The following is a 14,030-nucleotide window of genomic DNA, read 5'->3' as shown; positions in this document are numbered from 1 at the left end:
GCTTGAATTTCCTTACTCAGTATTGGATGAAACCACAACTTTCAAACAAGTAAAATCACTCGTGATTGGTTGGCAGATCTGTCACTATTCGTCACCCTGCCTCATAATAAATGTATATATATATAAATATATATTAATTTATTTATTCATATTGAGCTGTATATTCATGTCATTGTTATCCTATTTAGGCTACCATCAAGGACATGAATGAATTTATAGAGGAAATGAACATTTGCCAGGAACATGTTTATGCAAAGAAAGAGCTTTATTAAAACAAACACAACTATATACAAAGCGAGGATCTGCCCACACATGGGTGGAGGATGATCCAAAAACTACAACTCAGTGAACTGTCCGTTTGCCTCCTCTGGGTTGTCGGTAACTGGCGCTGTTCTTTCCGAGGCAGGTCCGTTGTGCAGACGCCTATTGTGCGTGGCTCTGTACTTCGGAGTCGCCTCTTACCGGGACTGCAGCTTCGCACAGAGTTCAGAGAGCTCCAGCCTACGAAATGACGGCGACCGTACAATCCATCCAGAGACCCCACCAACAACGCCATCTTCTTCGTCAGACAGTTCCACCTAGTCACATGCTAGCACACTCTGTCTCGATTCCAGCAGCTGTAAAAAAAACAATGAATCAGTACTGTGCGATGATGCACTGCGTATGGACACAATACTATCAATGCACCAAATAAAGTCTTACCCTCTTTCTTCTCGCTCGACTCCGAGCTGAACTCTTCGCAGCTTCCGCCCGCAATGAGTTTTCTGGCTGGGTATACCTAACACTCCTGCGTACCGTCTCGTAATATGTCTTACAGGCGGCTGGAAAACAATTAAATGAGAGTGGTATGAATAAAAATCAAACGCAAGTCACAGTAACATTAAACAAGGAAGGAGAAACAGTAAAAAAAAAAGAGTCACTTACACACAATGTCGTCTTTCAACATCGTGTAAATCTGGACTTCCAGATATTGCTCCGAGCAAATAGGAGGCCACCGCCTCATTATGAGGCGAGATTAGTCTGTGAAAACAAAATGTACAGTTATGATCGGTATCTATCCTATGGTATCTATACGTATCTATTTCCTTATACCGCAGAATGAAAGCATATTCTTTAAATCTTACCCTTGCTCCGGTTCGTAGCGCCTGCAATTTGTCTCCGAGTTGTGAAGACGGCGTACTGCTTCCTGTAAATGACGACACAAAAAAATACACTTTAATAAAGCTGGTTCTGCTCACTTGTTCTTTTGCAAGGCTACTAGGCTACTCTTAGCTTTGGTTTTAGGCTATGGTACTTTTAGCTTAGCTAGCAGTCATCGAACATATTCTTACCGCAAGCTTGGGATTGTGCACCAGTCTTCTCTTCTTAAAGTTTGTCTCTCCCGCACAGTTTTTCGACTCCGGAGCAGCCAACCGGTCCTCTATGGACAGCAACCTAGAGTTTACCTAATTGCTTGAATGACTTGCAGACAGCTCCGAGCAAAGAGGAAGTCACGACCCCATTAGGAGGCAAAGTTAGTCTGTGAAAACAAAATGTACAGTTAAGATCGGTATCTATCAACGTAGCCAATCTATTTCCTTATAGCCTACAGCAGAATGAAAGCATAGTATTCTTTAAATCTTAACATTGCTCCGGTAGCACCTATGTGTCTCCGAGTGAACCCTGGTAGGCTACGGCTGGCTCTGATTTCCCGAAAGCAGATGTCCATTCTCCTGGCGAGACAAGTAACCACTCATCTGGCACTAGATCCAATGCTCTCCATTCTTCCAAGCAAAAAGGGAAGTGCTCGTTTAAAGGTCCCCTCTTCTAGAATGAGCGCAGACGATCGTGGGCGCGTTGTTTATGATTCACATCCACATACATCCAAATAACGTGAAGTAGTAGCCTAATGAAACTGTAGGCTAGCCTTACTGTTCTGCTGAATCCAAGTACAGCTCGCTGCAGCCTGTGGGAAGGCGAGGCTTGGAGATGCTCCTCTCTGAATTTGCCGCCGCACACTGACTGTTGTTTATCCTATCAGCTGTTCTGGTGGAAGCGCGACCACAGTGCAACCACTGCTCACTAGAGGAAGTGTCTCCCCTGCTGGCATGGGGGCGTAACGGTTGGACTTAGTGGTTTATTGAAGTGACCCTGCTGTGGCGTATAGACTGAGAATGTTTTGGACTGTGTAAATAGTCTACTACCAGGGAAACAGCCAATCTATTTCCCTGGTAGTAGACTATTTACACAGTCCAAAACATTGGCTATTTCCCTGGTAGACTATTTACACAGTCCAAAACATTCTCAGTCTATACGCCACAGCAGGGTCAATTATATAGGTATATATTTTTTATTCAACAAAAATATATGCAATTCTGCATATATTTTTGTTGAATGAAGATTGTCTTTATCACTATCATTTATATATTTGCCTCTGAAATTCTCATTGTGTTGGTGTGAAGGGAAAATCTGAATCTAAACTCTATCGACTGTTTTAAGTCAGGTTACATTATTGGAGCTTGCAGGGAACAGACATGTCATACCCAGCATCATTTCTGCCTGTTGAGCGTATTACTGTGAGTTGTTTAAGCAAGACCAAAGGCGATAGTCATGCCAGCATGCACAGTTCACTCTCCCTGCTACCCTGATTTGCATTTGTATAGCTCACAGCATTTTCATTTACATGTTAAAGCCTCCCCTAGAATTAGGAGGAGGGGGGTCGTGGGCGGACGACTGCCAAGCAAGGCCCACGTCAATTTCGGACAATTCATGGCAGTTTTCGGCATTGCCTGCAAACTGCCGCGAACAGCCATTAAACTGAACTTCCACGACAATCTACAGTGCCGCATACTGACGGAAATCACACATTTCATGCAGTGTCCACTAATGTACAACCCAGGCTCAGAGGTTATGGTGAATGAGCGCCTGGTGCCATTTAGAGGCTGCTGTCCATTCCAACAAAACACAGAAATTCAAATGCATCACATTTGTGTCTGTATATTACAGGACCTCCACAGCGCCCCCTCTCATAGTCCCATGTAAAACTGTGGTCAGATCATGACCTGCAGCTAACCCTTAAAAAGCTGTTGGGACAGAAATGTGGACTAACAAGGCGGGCCAACACAAATGGAGCGCAGGCCCCAAGTGAGGGAGAGATGATAGAGATAGTGAAAGAGTATCTTGCTGTCCAAGGTGCTGATATATGGTGCCTATTGATCAGTGGCAAGAAATTATTCTGTAGGACCGCTGGCCATAAATAAGCGTTCATGTTATGTTACTTTACATTACAGTAATGAGTACTGTAACTCATTGAATGCCAAGCTGTTTTCGGGAGCTTTGTCCTAGAGTGCCAGCAATCTAGACCATTGTTGATGATTTTTGTACAGCCACAGCATATTCTATGTTATAGCTATGAACACATACAATGGCTCATTTAAAAGGTGAGACTTTAAGCTCTCGGTGGGTGCAAACCGTGTATTTCTACACGCCTCTGTTCCTGAGAAATCCCAAGCTAAACAGTGGCTAGTTTTTATCAAAATCGCTGTTTTTTTTCTAGAAATGGAGATGTAATGTCTTTCATGAAATATGAAGTGTTGCCTGTTACTTACTTGTATAAACTTTCCGGGAAGTGATCAGCGAGACCTGGCGAGACTGCCACCTAGTGATAGACCCACGCAAATGGCCTGGTTTTGACCTGACGTGCATGCGTCACTGATTCGACCCAAAGTGGCAACCGAGTTATGATAAAATGTCCAGATAAAATGTCCAGATTGTGCGTTTTCATGAGTTTTCGATCGTCATATATTTCATTTCCATTAATCACAGAGTTCCCAAAATCACATATAAGGTGTGTTAGAGTGTCTAGTTTCGTAATTTTAAAAAAAGCTAAAAACGTAATATTACGTTTTTGGCACTCAACGCATGGGAAGGAAAAACTTAATATTAAGTTTTTGGCACTCAATGAGTTAAGTTGAAATGCATCACATTTGTGTCAGTATATCACACAGCGCTCCATGGTGACTCCAGCTACTCATGTCATGCATGGGCCTGGTGATCTCTACTAACAGATGCTCCACAGCGCCCCCCTCCACAGCAAATTTAACTCTTACATATATTTGTGTTTTTACAGCATATTTATATATTTATATATAATTATATTTATATCTGTGTGCCATGTTTATGCTACTCTATGGGACTGTGCAAATTGCCCCTCGGGACAAATAAAGTGTTATTAATTGAATTGAATGTCCTCCAGCTGAGTTGTATCAAACTATTCTGACTTGTATCAAATCATTAAATCACACAACCTGTCTAGACAGGGTCAAATGCTGCTCTCCTTCATCCTTGGTAGTTCTAATAGAAATCATAACATGACGACTGCTTGGGTTTCCAACACGGAGGGTGAGAGCCCCTAGTGGTTTGAGATGGTACTGATGGGAGAGCAGTATCAACACCTAGAGCTGAGAAATATATGAACACGTGACCAAACACATGAGCACTTCTTAGATGTTTTATATGTTATATAAAATATGAACACACAAGGTCTACATCCAACCAAGAAGAGCATTCAACATTTACATACTGTATACATACAATATTTGTATACCGGTAATTATATTTATTTTTTATATCTGTGTATCATGGTTTTCTAATGGTAAATATATAAGTATAAGTAGGTAAGTATAAGTATATACTTTTTTGATCCCGTGAGGGAAATCTGGTCTCTGCATTTAACCCAATCGGTGAATTAGTGAAACACAAACAGCACACAGTGAGGTGAAGCACACACTAATCCTGGCGCAGTGAGCTGCCTGCTACAATGGCGGCGCTCGGGGAGCAGTGAGGGGTTAGGTGCCTTGCTCAAGGGCACTTCAGCCGCGGCCCACTGGTCGGGGCTCGAACCGGCAACCCTCCGGTTACAAATCCAGAGTGCTAACCAGTGGGCCACGGCTGCCCGCCAATATCTAATGGTTCTAATATGATTCAGGTTAATCTCACTGGCATGTTTGAAAATGGCACTAATATTCATCATCGGTACTGATGGGAGAGCAGTATAAACCCAAAGAGCTGGGCTGGCACAGTCAGATAGGCTATATGCATGATTGTACTTCACCACCAATCTAATACCTGTGACAGGTGCATCAGAGCTGACAGTAAACCATTTTCAGCCAATTAGATAATTATTCTGCCCCAGTTGTTAAACACCCGGATTGCACCATTCATATCGGAATTGACCCTAGTCAGATTCTCTTCTCACCCAACCCTTGAGCAGGGTCGGACAACCCGGGTTTAAAATCCCTTCCCATCAAGCATCAACCCAGGAAGTTGAAGCCCTGATTTAAAATGGGTATTAGACCTGGCCATTTGACATACACGTCCAGTAAGTTGTGCTTGTGGTGATTATTTGGATATCCTATTCATATTGGATTAATTTTGTATTCAGTGAAAGATTCCAAAGTGCTAGTATATTTAAATACCAAGTCAGTAAGCCTGTAAGTCATGAAGTAACTAACCTCAGCTGTAGCTCAGTCTCAAACTGCAGTACTTATGAAAATAGCAAACAGATAGTAATTTATCCAAAGTAGAATTTCAACAAGTAAATTAGGTATTTATTTCACTATACAGATATAGTTTGGAGAGTGTAGGTCTGAGGAATGTGTACAAATGATGTGGAAATGCTGCTGAAGAGCTGCACATCATCACTGCTAATAATAACTTGTGTGTTCTGTAAACAAGGTTATCAGTATTATTAATGTCATATAAAATATGTTATAAAATCACATCTATGTATTGTATGCTTATGGAATTATTTCTATGTATATATTTTCACCTAGCTGGTAATGCTCCTTATACATGGTATCCCTGTACTACTTTTAGATTCATTTGTGCCCCTCAGTGGATGATATATGACATTGCAAGAAAAATAACAGGCCTAAAAAATATGAACATGTGACCTCCCCTTAGTAGTCGTAAGACTCGTATAAGTCTTATAAAGGGTTTATTAGTGTTATCATTATCATCAAACCCACCTTGGAAAGAAGATTAGTTGAAGGTATGCACACATTCTTTTGCATTCTTCCTCATGGTAAAATATACATGTATATATTTTTTTCTAAACTATTCTCAAGCTTGTGTTGATCATGTTTTTGGTTACTGACTGAGACTGTTTTGCTTGTGTAGACTCCTTTTTCTACCCCCCCTCTCCCCACACAATCACAAATCTGTGGTAGGTGCAGTGACTTCCTGACCACAAGGATGTGTCTGTGATCAATGATATGGGTGTCAGACTGACTGTGGAGATGCTCTCTCTCTCTCTCCTCTCTGTGCTCACTACCAGTTTGACATATATGGAGCGCAGTCTCAACAGCGTCTTCTGATTTGCCACTGAAGTGTTTTTAATGACTTCCTATCGCTCTGCTAATATGGTCACATCGAGTGTGATTGGCGGCTCAGGGATACGCATAGGGTCTAGGTGGGGAGAGGAGGGCACAGTTGTGTCAGTGAGTCATCTGGGGGAGCAGAGGTGAGGGTTGTGCTGTCTGCTGAGCCCCAAACTCAGAGCTTCTGCTGGGGGAGATGAAGATGGAGGGCTGCCTAGGGGTCATTATCCTGGCCTCTGTGGCCCTGACCAACCACGAAAGTAGGATATGATTTCAAGTTTTACAATCTTATTTTTTAAATGTCAAATGTCTTTAATTTATGAAGGTAGTCTCAGTCTCTGATATGTGCAGAGAGGTTTAAAGGTTTTACTTAACAAAGTGTAATGAAACAGTGAGTGCAGGTCACTTAAATTGCTGCTATTAATAGTATAGTATAAGTAAGTAAGTTGTACTGTATATCAGTCATTCCTAAACTGTGGTCCGTGGACCACTAGTGGTCCGTGAGGGTACTGCAGGTGGTTCGTGGAAAAGCAAAATAAAATCTAAAAAAATAATAAACCTTTATTTTACCAGGAAATGCTAACATATATTCTAAGAATATGTATATTCATATCAAATTTAAATGTAAATTAAATAGTAAAGTTATTGTGTGATTATTGTTTGACTAAAAGGCTAGTGGCACTATAGGCTGTGTTCAAGTGCAGTGCCGCTAAGCGCTAACGGTTAGAAGAGTTGGTTAGAACCACAACATGGATCGGTGGATGGCAACAGGTTCTCTGAAGAGAAAAGAGGCTTTGTTCTTTTAACAAGCCTGTTGTATCCGCCCTTTTACGAGTAGCCTATGCGTCAATTAAAGGACAATTCCGGCGCAAAATGAACCTAGGGGTTAATAACACATGTGTACCGAGTTCGACCGTTCGCTGGGATGTATTTTCATGCTAGTCGAATGTGACCAGTTTTATTGCAAACCGCTTATTAGCGTTTAACGCTAGCCTTCGGGGCACACGTACAGTAGAAAGAAATCGCTATTTCTATACCACCAACAAGGCTCAAAATAGCACCACACTTACACAGTAGCATAATGAGGGTCTCTACAAGTAAACCGAAGCATTGAGAACTTTGTAAGTGTACAGGCAGTTTATTAAAAAGAAACACATTACCGTTCACGTCTGGTTCACATATACAGGCAGGCGATGTGAACTAAAATCAAACGTAATTTGCTCAATATAGGCCTATCAGAAACTAGATGTACCGCAGAGCGGTACAAAATATGACCGCCGCCCAGTCCAGCACATTTTTTCCACAAAAAGAAATCACGCTGAAAGGCCTATATGATTCTAACTGTCTCACTAAATTGCATTATCCACACTCAATTCTCACTGGTATCTGCTAGACAACAAGTACCAAAACATGATTAGTTCATAGATTTCACATGTAAAATTCATTTTATACAACCCCACCTCCATCTTGCCTGTTTATAATTCTGAGAAATTCTTGATTGTTTGTGTTATGTTTATGTTATGTGTGTGTGTGTGTGTGTGTGTGTGTGTGAGTGTGTGTGTGTGTGTGCGTGCGTGCTTGTGTTTGTGCCTGCGTATGTGCCTGTGCATGCAAGCGTACATATGTCTACTGTGTGAGTATGTGTCATACGTATGATTACTGTGAATGTATGTGTGTGTGTGTGTGTATCTGTGCACATGTGTGCACATGAAGTGGGTTAACATGACCCCTGGAGGCAACCATACAGAAAAAAATGGTCATCCTAGGCCCTACAGTTCTCAAGATATTCACAGAGAACTGTGTCTGCCCTACCCTCCTTTCGGGGGGTCCAGTCATAATGATCCTACAGTTTTGACTTTGTTAGGTCACAGATACCTTCAATTACAACACCTCATTTTTACTTTTTTGTGTTTAACTAGGTGGCGCTATACATGAAATGAGTGGTTATGGAATGGGTTGACATGGCCCCTTGAGATCAACATACAACAAAAAAATGGTCCTCCTAAACCCTACGGTTTTCGAGATATTCACAGAAAACTGTGTCTGCCCTGCCCTCCTTTCGGGGGGTCCAGTCCAGCGGGGGGGCTACAGATCAAAACGAAAAACGATGGTTCCATGCTATCCATGTGGGGTTACATGCCCACCAAGTTTCGTGTACCCCGGTCTTTCAGTGTCCCGGGAATCATTGACAGAAATTTGGGCATGCGAAAAAGAAAAAAAAAAAAAAAAATCTGACTAAACCTATATGACCGCCGCTTCGCTGCGCGGCGGTCATAATAACAGCTCCGATGTAACATAACTTGTATAGTGTACTTACTTAGTGGATGTCCATCTGGTCCCTCTGGTATGGATCGCCGCCGCCTGTGTGGCATTGACTACAGGTAGCTTCTAGCTCTCTCTCATAGCCCTTTCACGGAGCTCCCGCAGCTCTTCGTTGGTATGTTCCGACTCGAAAAGATAAGGACGTCCAATAAGGGTTCATCCTCGATGTCTTCAAATTCGTTCAAATAACCTGCCATCTGTCTCCTGTTGCGTTCAGTGCTTCTCTTTTGCACAGTCCTTCTGCAACAACGTTTCACCCGAGATTCACTTCCCAGAGTGCTGTTTAACCAAGGCGCCTGCCTGTATGTGAACCAGACATGAACGGTAATGTGTTTCTTTTTAATAAACTGCCTGTACACTTACAAAGTTCTCAATGCTTCGGTTTACATGTAGAGACCCTCATTATGCTACTGTGTAAGTGTGGTGCTATTTTGAGCCTTGTTAGTGGTATAGAAATAGCGATTTCTTTCTACTGTACGTGTGCCCCGAAGGCTAGCGTTAAACGCTAATAAGCGGTTTGCAATAAAACTGGTCAATTCGACTAGCATGAAAATACATCCCAGCGAACGGTCGAACTCGGTACACATGTGTTATTAACCCCTAGGTTCATTTTGCGCCGGAATTGTCCTTTAATATTAATTTCTATACAAATCAAGACAGCGGATTCCTAAAGAAACACAAACACCCACCCCATAAGTGTATTTAAATTAGCTATGTACAGTGACTCGAAGAGTCAAAACCGCTTGGAGCTCCAGTGGAATTTTTTATTTCACGACAAGAATTCAAACTCCGAGCACGGTTCCAATTTATTGGGCATTAAAGCTCACGCTAAGAACCAACCCAGATTTTGTTTAAATCTACACACTTCATATTATGGCTACTGAAAAATGTAAGGTTAATTTATCAAATGCTATTTTGAAGTATTAAAAAACTTTTTTTTTTAGACATATTGGTGCTTTTACGATAGCCTACTGATGTGATGATGCCCAGTTATAGGCCTAGTTTAAGTGCTAGTAGGCCTATTAAGAGGTGCAGATTAATTCAGGTAGGGCTGTGTATAGACATTTTATTAAGGGTATTATGAGGTGGTCCGCGAAAATTCTTCATTACAAATAGTGGTCCACACACACAAAAAGTTTGAAAACCCCTGCTCTAAATGTTTCACCCTCCTACTTTCTCTGGCTTTCTCTTTGTCTTTCTCACTTTTACTTGTCATATCCATGAATTACAGTAAGCCATCACTCTTCCACTTGTAATTGAGCTAAAAGCACAGGCTGCTAGTTCTCTCACTAGCACGTCAAGGTATTATTTACTCAACGTACATACTGCACAGCTAAATACTAGCTGGCTACTGTTACTGTAGTACAAATCAAAATTCCGTAGCTTCTAATGTTATTATGACCGCCGCGCAGCGAAGCGGCGGTCATATAGGTTTAGTCAGATTTTTTTTTATTTATTTTTTTTTTTTTTGCATGCCCAAATTTCCGTCAATGATTCCCGGGACACTGAAAGACCGGGGTACACGAAACTTGGTGGGCATGTAACCCCACATGGATAGCATGGAACCATCGTTTTTCGTTTTGATCTGTAGCCCCCCCGCTGGACTGGACACCCCAAAAGGAGGGTAGGGCAGACACAGTTTTCTGTGAATATCTCGAGAACCGTAGGGTTTAGGAGGACCATTTTTTTTGGTATGTTGATCTCAAAGGGCCATGTCAACCCATTCCATAACCACTCATTTCATGTATAGCGCCACCTAGTTAAACACAAAAAAGTAAAAATGAGGTGTTGTAATCACAGGTATCTGTGACCTAACATAGTCAAAACTGCACGAAATGTAGGAAGTGTAGGATCATTATGACACCCTCTGTATGCACGCCAAGTTTCGTGGAATTCCGTTCATGGGGGGCCACACAATAAATTAATTTATGTTACTATACACCAACTGGCCTGTAGGTGGCCGGAGACAGTTTTCTGTGAATATCTCGAGAACCGTAGGGCCTAGGAGGTCCACCTTTTTTATGTATGTTGGTCTTAAGGGGGCATGTCAACCCATCCCATTACCACTTATTTCATGTATAGCGCCACCTAGTTAAAAATTAAAAAGCAAAAAATGAGGTGTTTTCATCACAATATCTCTGGCTGACAAGGTCAAAACTGCACGAAATTAAAAGTGTAGGATCATTATGACACCTTCCAAATGCATACCAAGTTTCGTGGACTTTCGTTCATGGGGGGCCATACAATAAATTAATTTATGTGTACATTTAGTGACTGTACACCAACAGAGTTTTCTGTGAATATCTTGAGAACCGTAGGGCCTAGGATGACCAATTTTTTGCGTATGTTTGCCTAGGGGTCATGTTAACCCATTCCATATGCACATATGTGCATAAACAGATACACACGCACACACATACATTCACAGTAATCATACGTATGACACATACTCACACAGTAGACATATGTACGCATGCATGCACATGCACAGGCACACACACAAGCACATGCACGCACATACACACACACACACCCATCCACACACACATAAACATAAACATGTACACGCACACATGCACACAATTCAAGAATTTCTCAGAATTATGAACAGGCAAGATGGGGGTGGGGTTGTATAAAATGTATTTTACATGTGAAATCTATGAACTAATCATGTTTTGGTACTTGTTGTCTAGCAGATACCAGTGAGAATTGAGTGTGCATAATGCAATTCAGTGAGACAGTTAGAATATGCCTTTCAGCGTGACTTATTTTTGTGGAAAAAATGTGCTGGACTGGGCGGCGGTCATATTTTGTACCGCTCTGCAGTACATCTAGTTGTTTATTGTTTTTGTCATCTGACTGACTCTCTGTGCCCTTCAGTGGCAGTTCTAGACTCAATTACTCCCCGGGCGAGATCCCCCCGAGCGCCCCCCCAACAACAAAAAAATAGGCTACTATGCTTTGCACTCTTTTAGTTATGACTGAATGATTGTTGTGATTAAAACTGCTGTCACGGATTTGTTGCAAATGCCAAGTGTTCGTCTTTGAAACTAGCCTACCTACCTTGTTACATGAAAATTGCGTTGTCTAAACAGCAACGTTAACCAAAATGATGGAAACTAGATGTACCGCAGAGCGGTACAAAATATGACCGCCGCCCAGTCCAGCACATTTTTTCCACAAAAAGAAATCACGCTGAAAGGCCTATATGATTCTAACTGTCTCACTAAATTGCATTATCCACACTCAATTCTCACTGGTATCTGCTAGACAACAAGTCCCAAAACATGATTAGTTCATAGATTTCACATGTAAAATTCATTTTATACAACCCCACCTCCATCTTGCCTGTTCATAATTCTGAGAAATTCTTGATTGTTTGTGTTATGTTTATGTTATGTGTGTGGGTGTGTGTGGGTGTGTGAGTGTGTGTGTGTGTGCGTGCTTGTGTGTGTGCCTGCGTATGTGCCTGTGCATGGAAGCGTACATATGTCTACTGTGTGAGTATATGTCATACGTATGATTACTGTGAATGTGTGTGTGTGCGTGTGTATCTGTTTGTGCACATGTGTGCACATGAAATGGGTTAACATGACCCCTGGAGGCAAATATACGGAAAAAAAATGGTCATCCTAGGCCCTACAGTTCTCAAGATATTCACAGAGAACTGTGTCTGGCCTACCCTCCTTTCGGGGGGTCCAGTCCAGCGGGGGGGCTACAGATCAAAACGAAAAATGACGGTTCAATGCTATCCATGTGGGGGTACATGCCCACCAAGTTTTGTGTACCCCGGTCTTTCAGTGTCCCGGGAATCCTTGTTGGTGTACGTCACTAAATGTACACATAAATTATTTTATTGTAAGGCCCCCCATGAACGAAAGTACACAAAACTTGGCATGCATTCGGAGGGTGTCATAATGATCCTACACTTTCAATTTCGTGCAGTTTTGACCATGTCAGCCAGAGATATTGTGATGAAAACACCTACATTTTTGCTTTTTACATTTTAACTAGGTGGCGCTATACATGAAATAAGTGGTAATGGGATGGGTTGACATGGCCCCTTGAGATCAACATACAAAAAAAAGGTGGACCTCCTAGGCCCTACGGTTCTCGAGATATTCACAGAAAACTGTCTCCGGCCACCTACAGGCCAGTTGGTGTATAGTAACATAAATTAATTTATTGTGTGGCCCCCATGAACGGAATTCTACGAAACTTGGCGTGCATTCAGAGGGTGTCATAATGATCCTACACTTCCAATTTCGTGCAGTTTTGACTATGTTAGGTCACAGATACCTGCGATTACAACACCTCATTTTTACTTTTTTGTGTTTAACTAGGTGGCGCTATACATGAAATGAGTGGTTATGGAATGGGTTGACATGGCCCCTTGAGATCAACTTACAAAAAAAAATGGTCCTCCTAAACCTTACGGTTCTCGAGATATTCACAGAAAACTGTGTCTGCCCTACCCTCCTTTCGGGGGGTGCAGTCCAGCGGGGGGGCTACAGATCAAAACGAAAAATGATGGTTCCATGCTATCCATATGGGGTTACATGCCCACCAAGTTTCGTCTACCCCGGTCTTTCAGTGTCCCGGGACTCATTGACGGAAATTTGGACATGCGAAAAAGAAAAAAAAAAAAAAAATCTGACTAAACCTATATGACCGCCGCTTCGCTGCGCGGCGGTCATAATAAATAATCAGAACTTTTGAGGTTTTGACCGTTTTGTTGCAAAGCATAATCCATCTCATGGTGAAATTAGTTGTTGTGTTTGTTAAAACCGAATTATTATTTTATAGGCTAAGCATAGGTATCATTGCAAGATGGCTAACAAACGTAAAAGTTATACTAGGCTAGGCCCTATCAATTAACATTGACGTTAGCCCTTCACTCATGACATGATACTGTTATTATTAGGACATTACATACCTTTATCCTTTGCTCGTTTCTCCTCTTCTACTTTTCTTTTTTTTCGGAACTGGGCACCTAATGGCTTTGACCGCTTTCTGTCCATCGTGTTTGGCACTCGACAGTCGACAACAATCCACAAATTCCCATGATCCACTCGCGACCACAGTCAAGACCAAACCAATTCACCTGGGTGACCTCTTAATCGTTTTGTCACCTATTTTTATTAGCCATTTCACAGAGTTAATTAAATGTGCAGGAATCATAGGTCTGCATTCATAACATTATGAGATGTGCGTTGTTTGGAAGAAAGTCAAGGTGTGACTGATTTTAGCCCACTAATAGACTGTTGTAGGCTACTATACAGTGGATCCCCATTCATCCCCCCTTTCCCGTTTCATTAAGGAGACCCAGAGGTAAACTGTCCCCCGCAA

General features: G+C 41.9%; 2 long non-coding RNA genes across 2 annotated transcripts; both read right to left on the bottom strand.

Moving 5' to 3' along the window:
• Window positions 1-242: 242 nt before the first annotated feature.
• On the bottom strand, window positions 243-782 carry LOC143136691 (uncharacterized). The gene is made up of 2 exons (XR_012989403.1): window positions 703-782; window positions 243-617 (listed from the first exon to the last, which is right to left on the bottom strand). It is a non-coding gene; the product is annotated as an uncharacterized LOC143136691 (long non-coding RNA).
• A 153-nt stretch (window positions 783-935) lies between these two features.
• On the bottom strand, window positions 936-1,411 carry LOC143136690 (uncharacterized). Its single transcript, XR_012989402.1, has 3 exons — window positions 1,332-1,411; window positions 1,125-1,186; window positions 936-1,020 (listed from the first exon to the last, which is right to left on the bottom strand). It is a non-coding gene; the product is annotated as an uncharacterized LOC143136690 (long non-coding RNA).
• Between the last annotated feature and the right edge of the window lie 12,619 nt (window positions 1,412-14,030).

The sequence above is a fragment of the Alosa pseudoharengus genome, unplaced genomic scaffold (genome assembly GCF_046254945.1).
Source record: "Alosa pseudoharengus isolate Yale_2024_CS ecotype anadromous, Long Island Sound unplaced genomic scaffold, YU_APseudo_1.1 YU_APseudo_1.1_scf_20, whole genome shotgun sequence".
NCBI lineage: Eukaryota > Metazoa > Chordata > Actinopteri > Clupeiformes > Clupeidae > Alosa > Alosa pseudoharengus.
The sequence above is the reverse complement of the archived record's forward strand: the minus strand, read 5'-3'. Positions and strand labels throughout refer to the sequence as shown.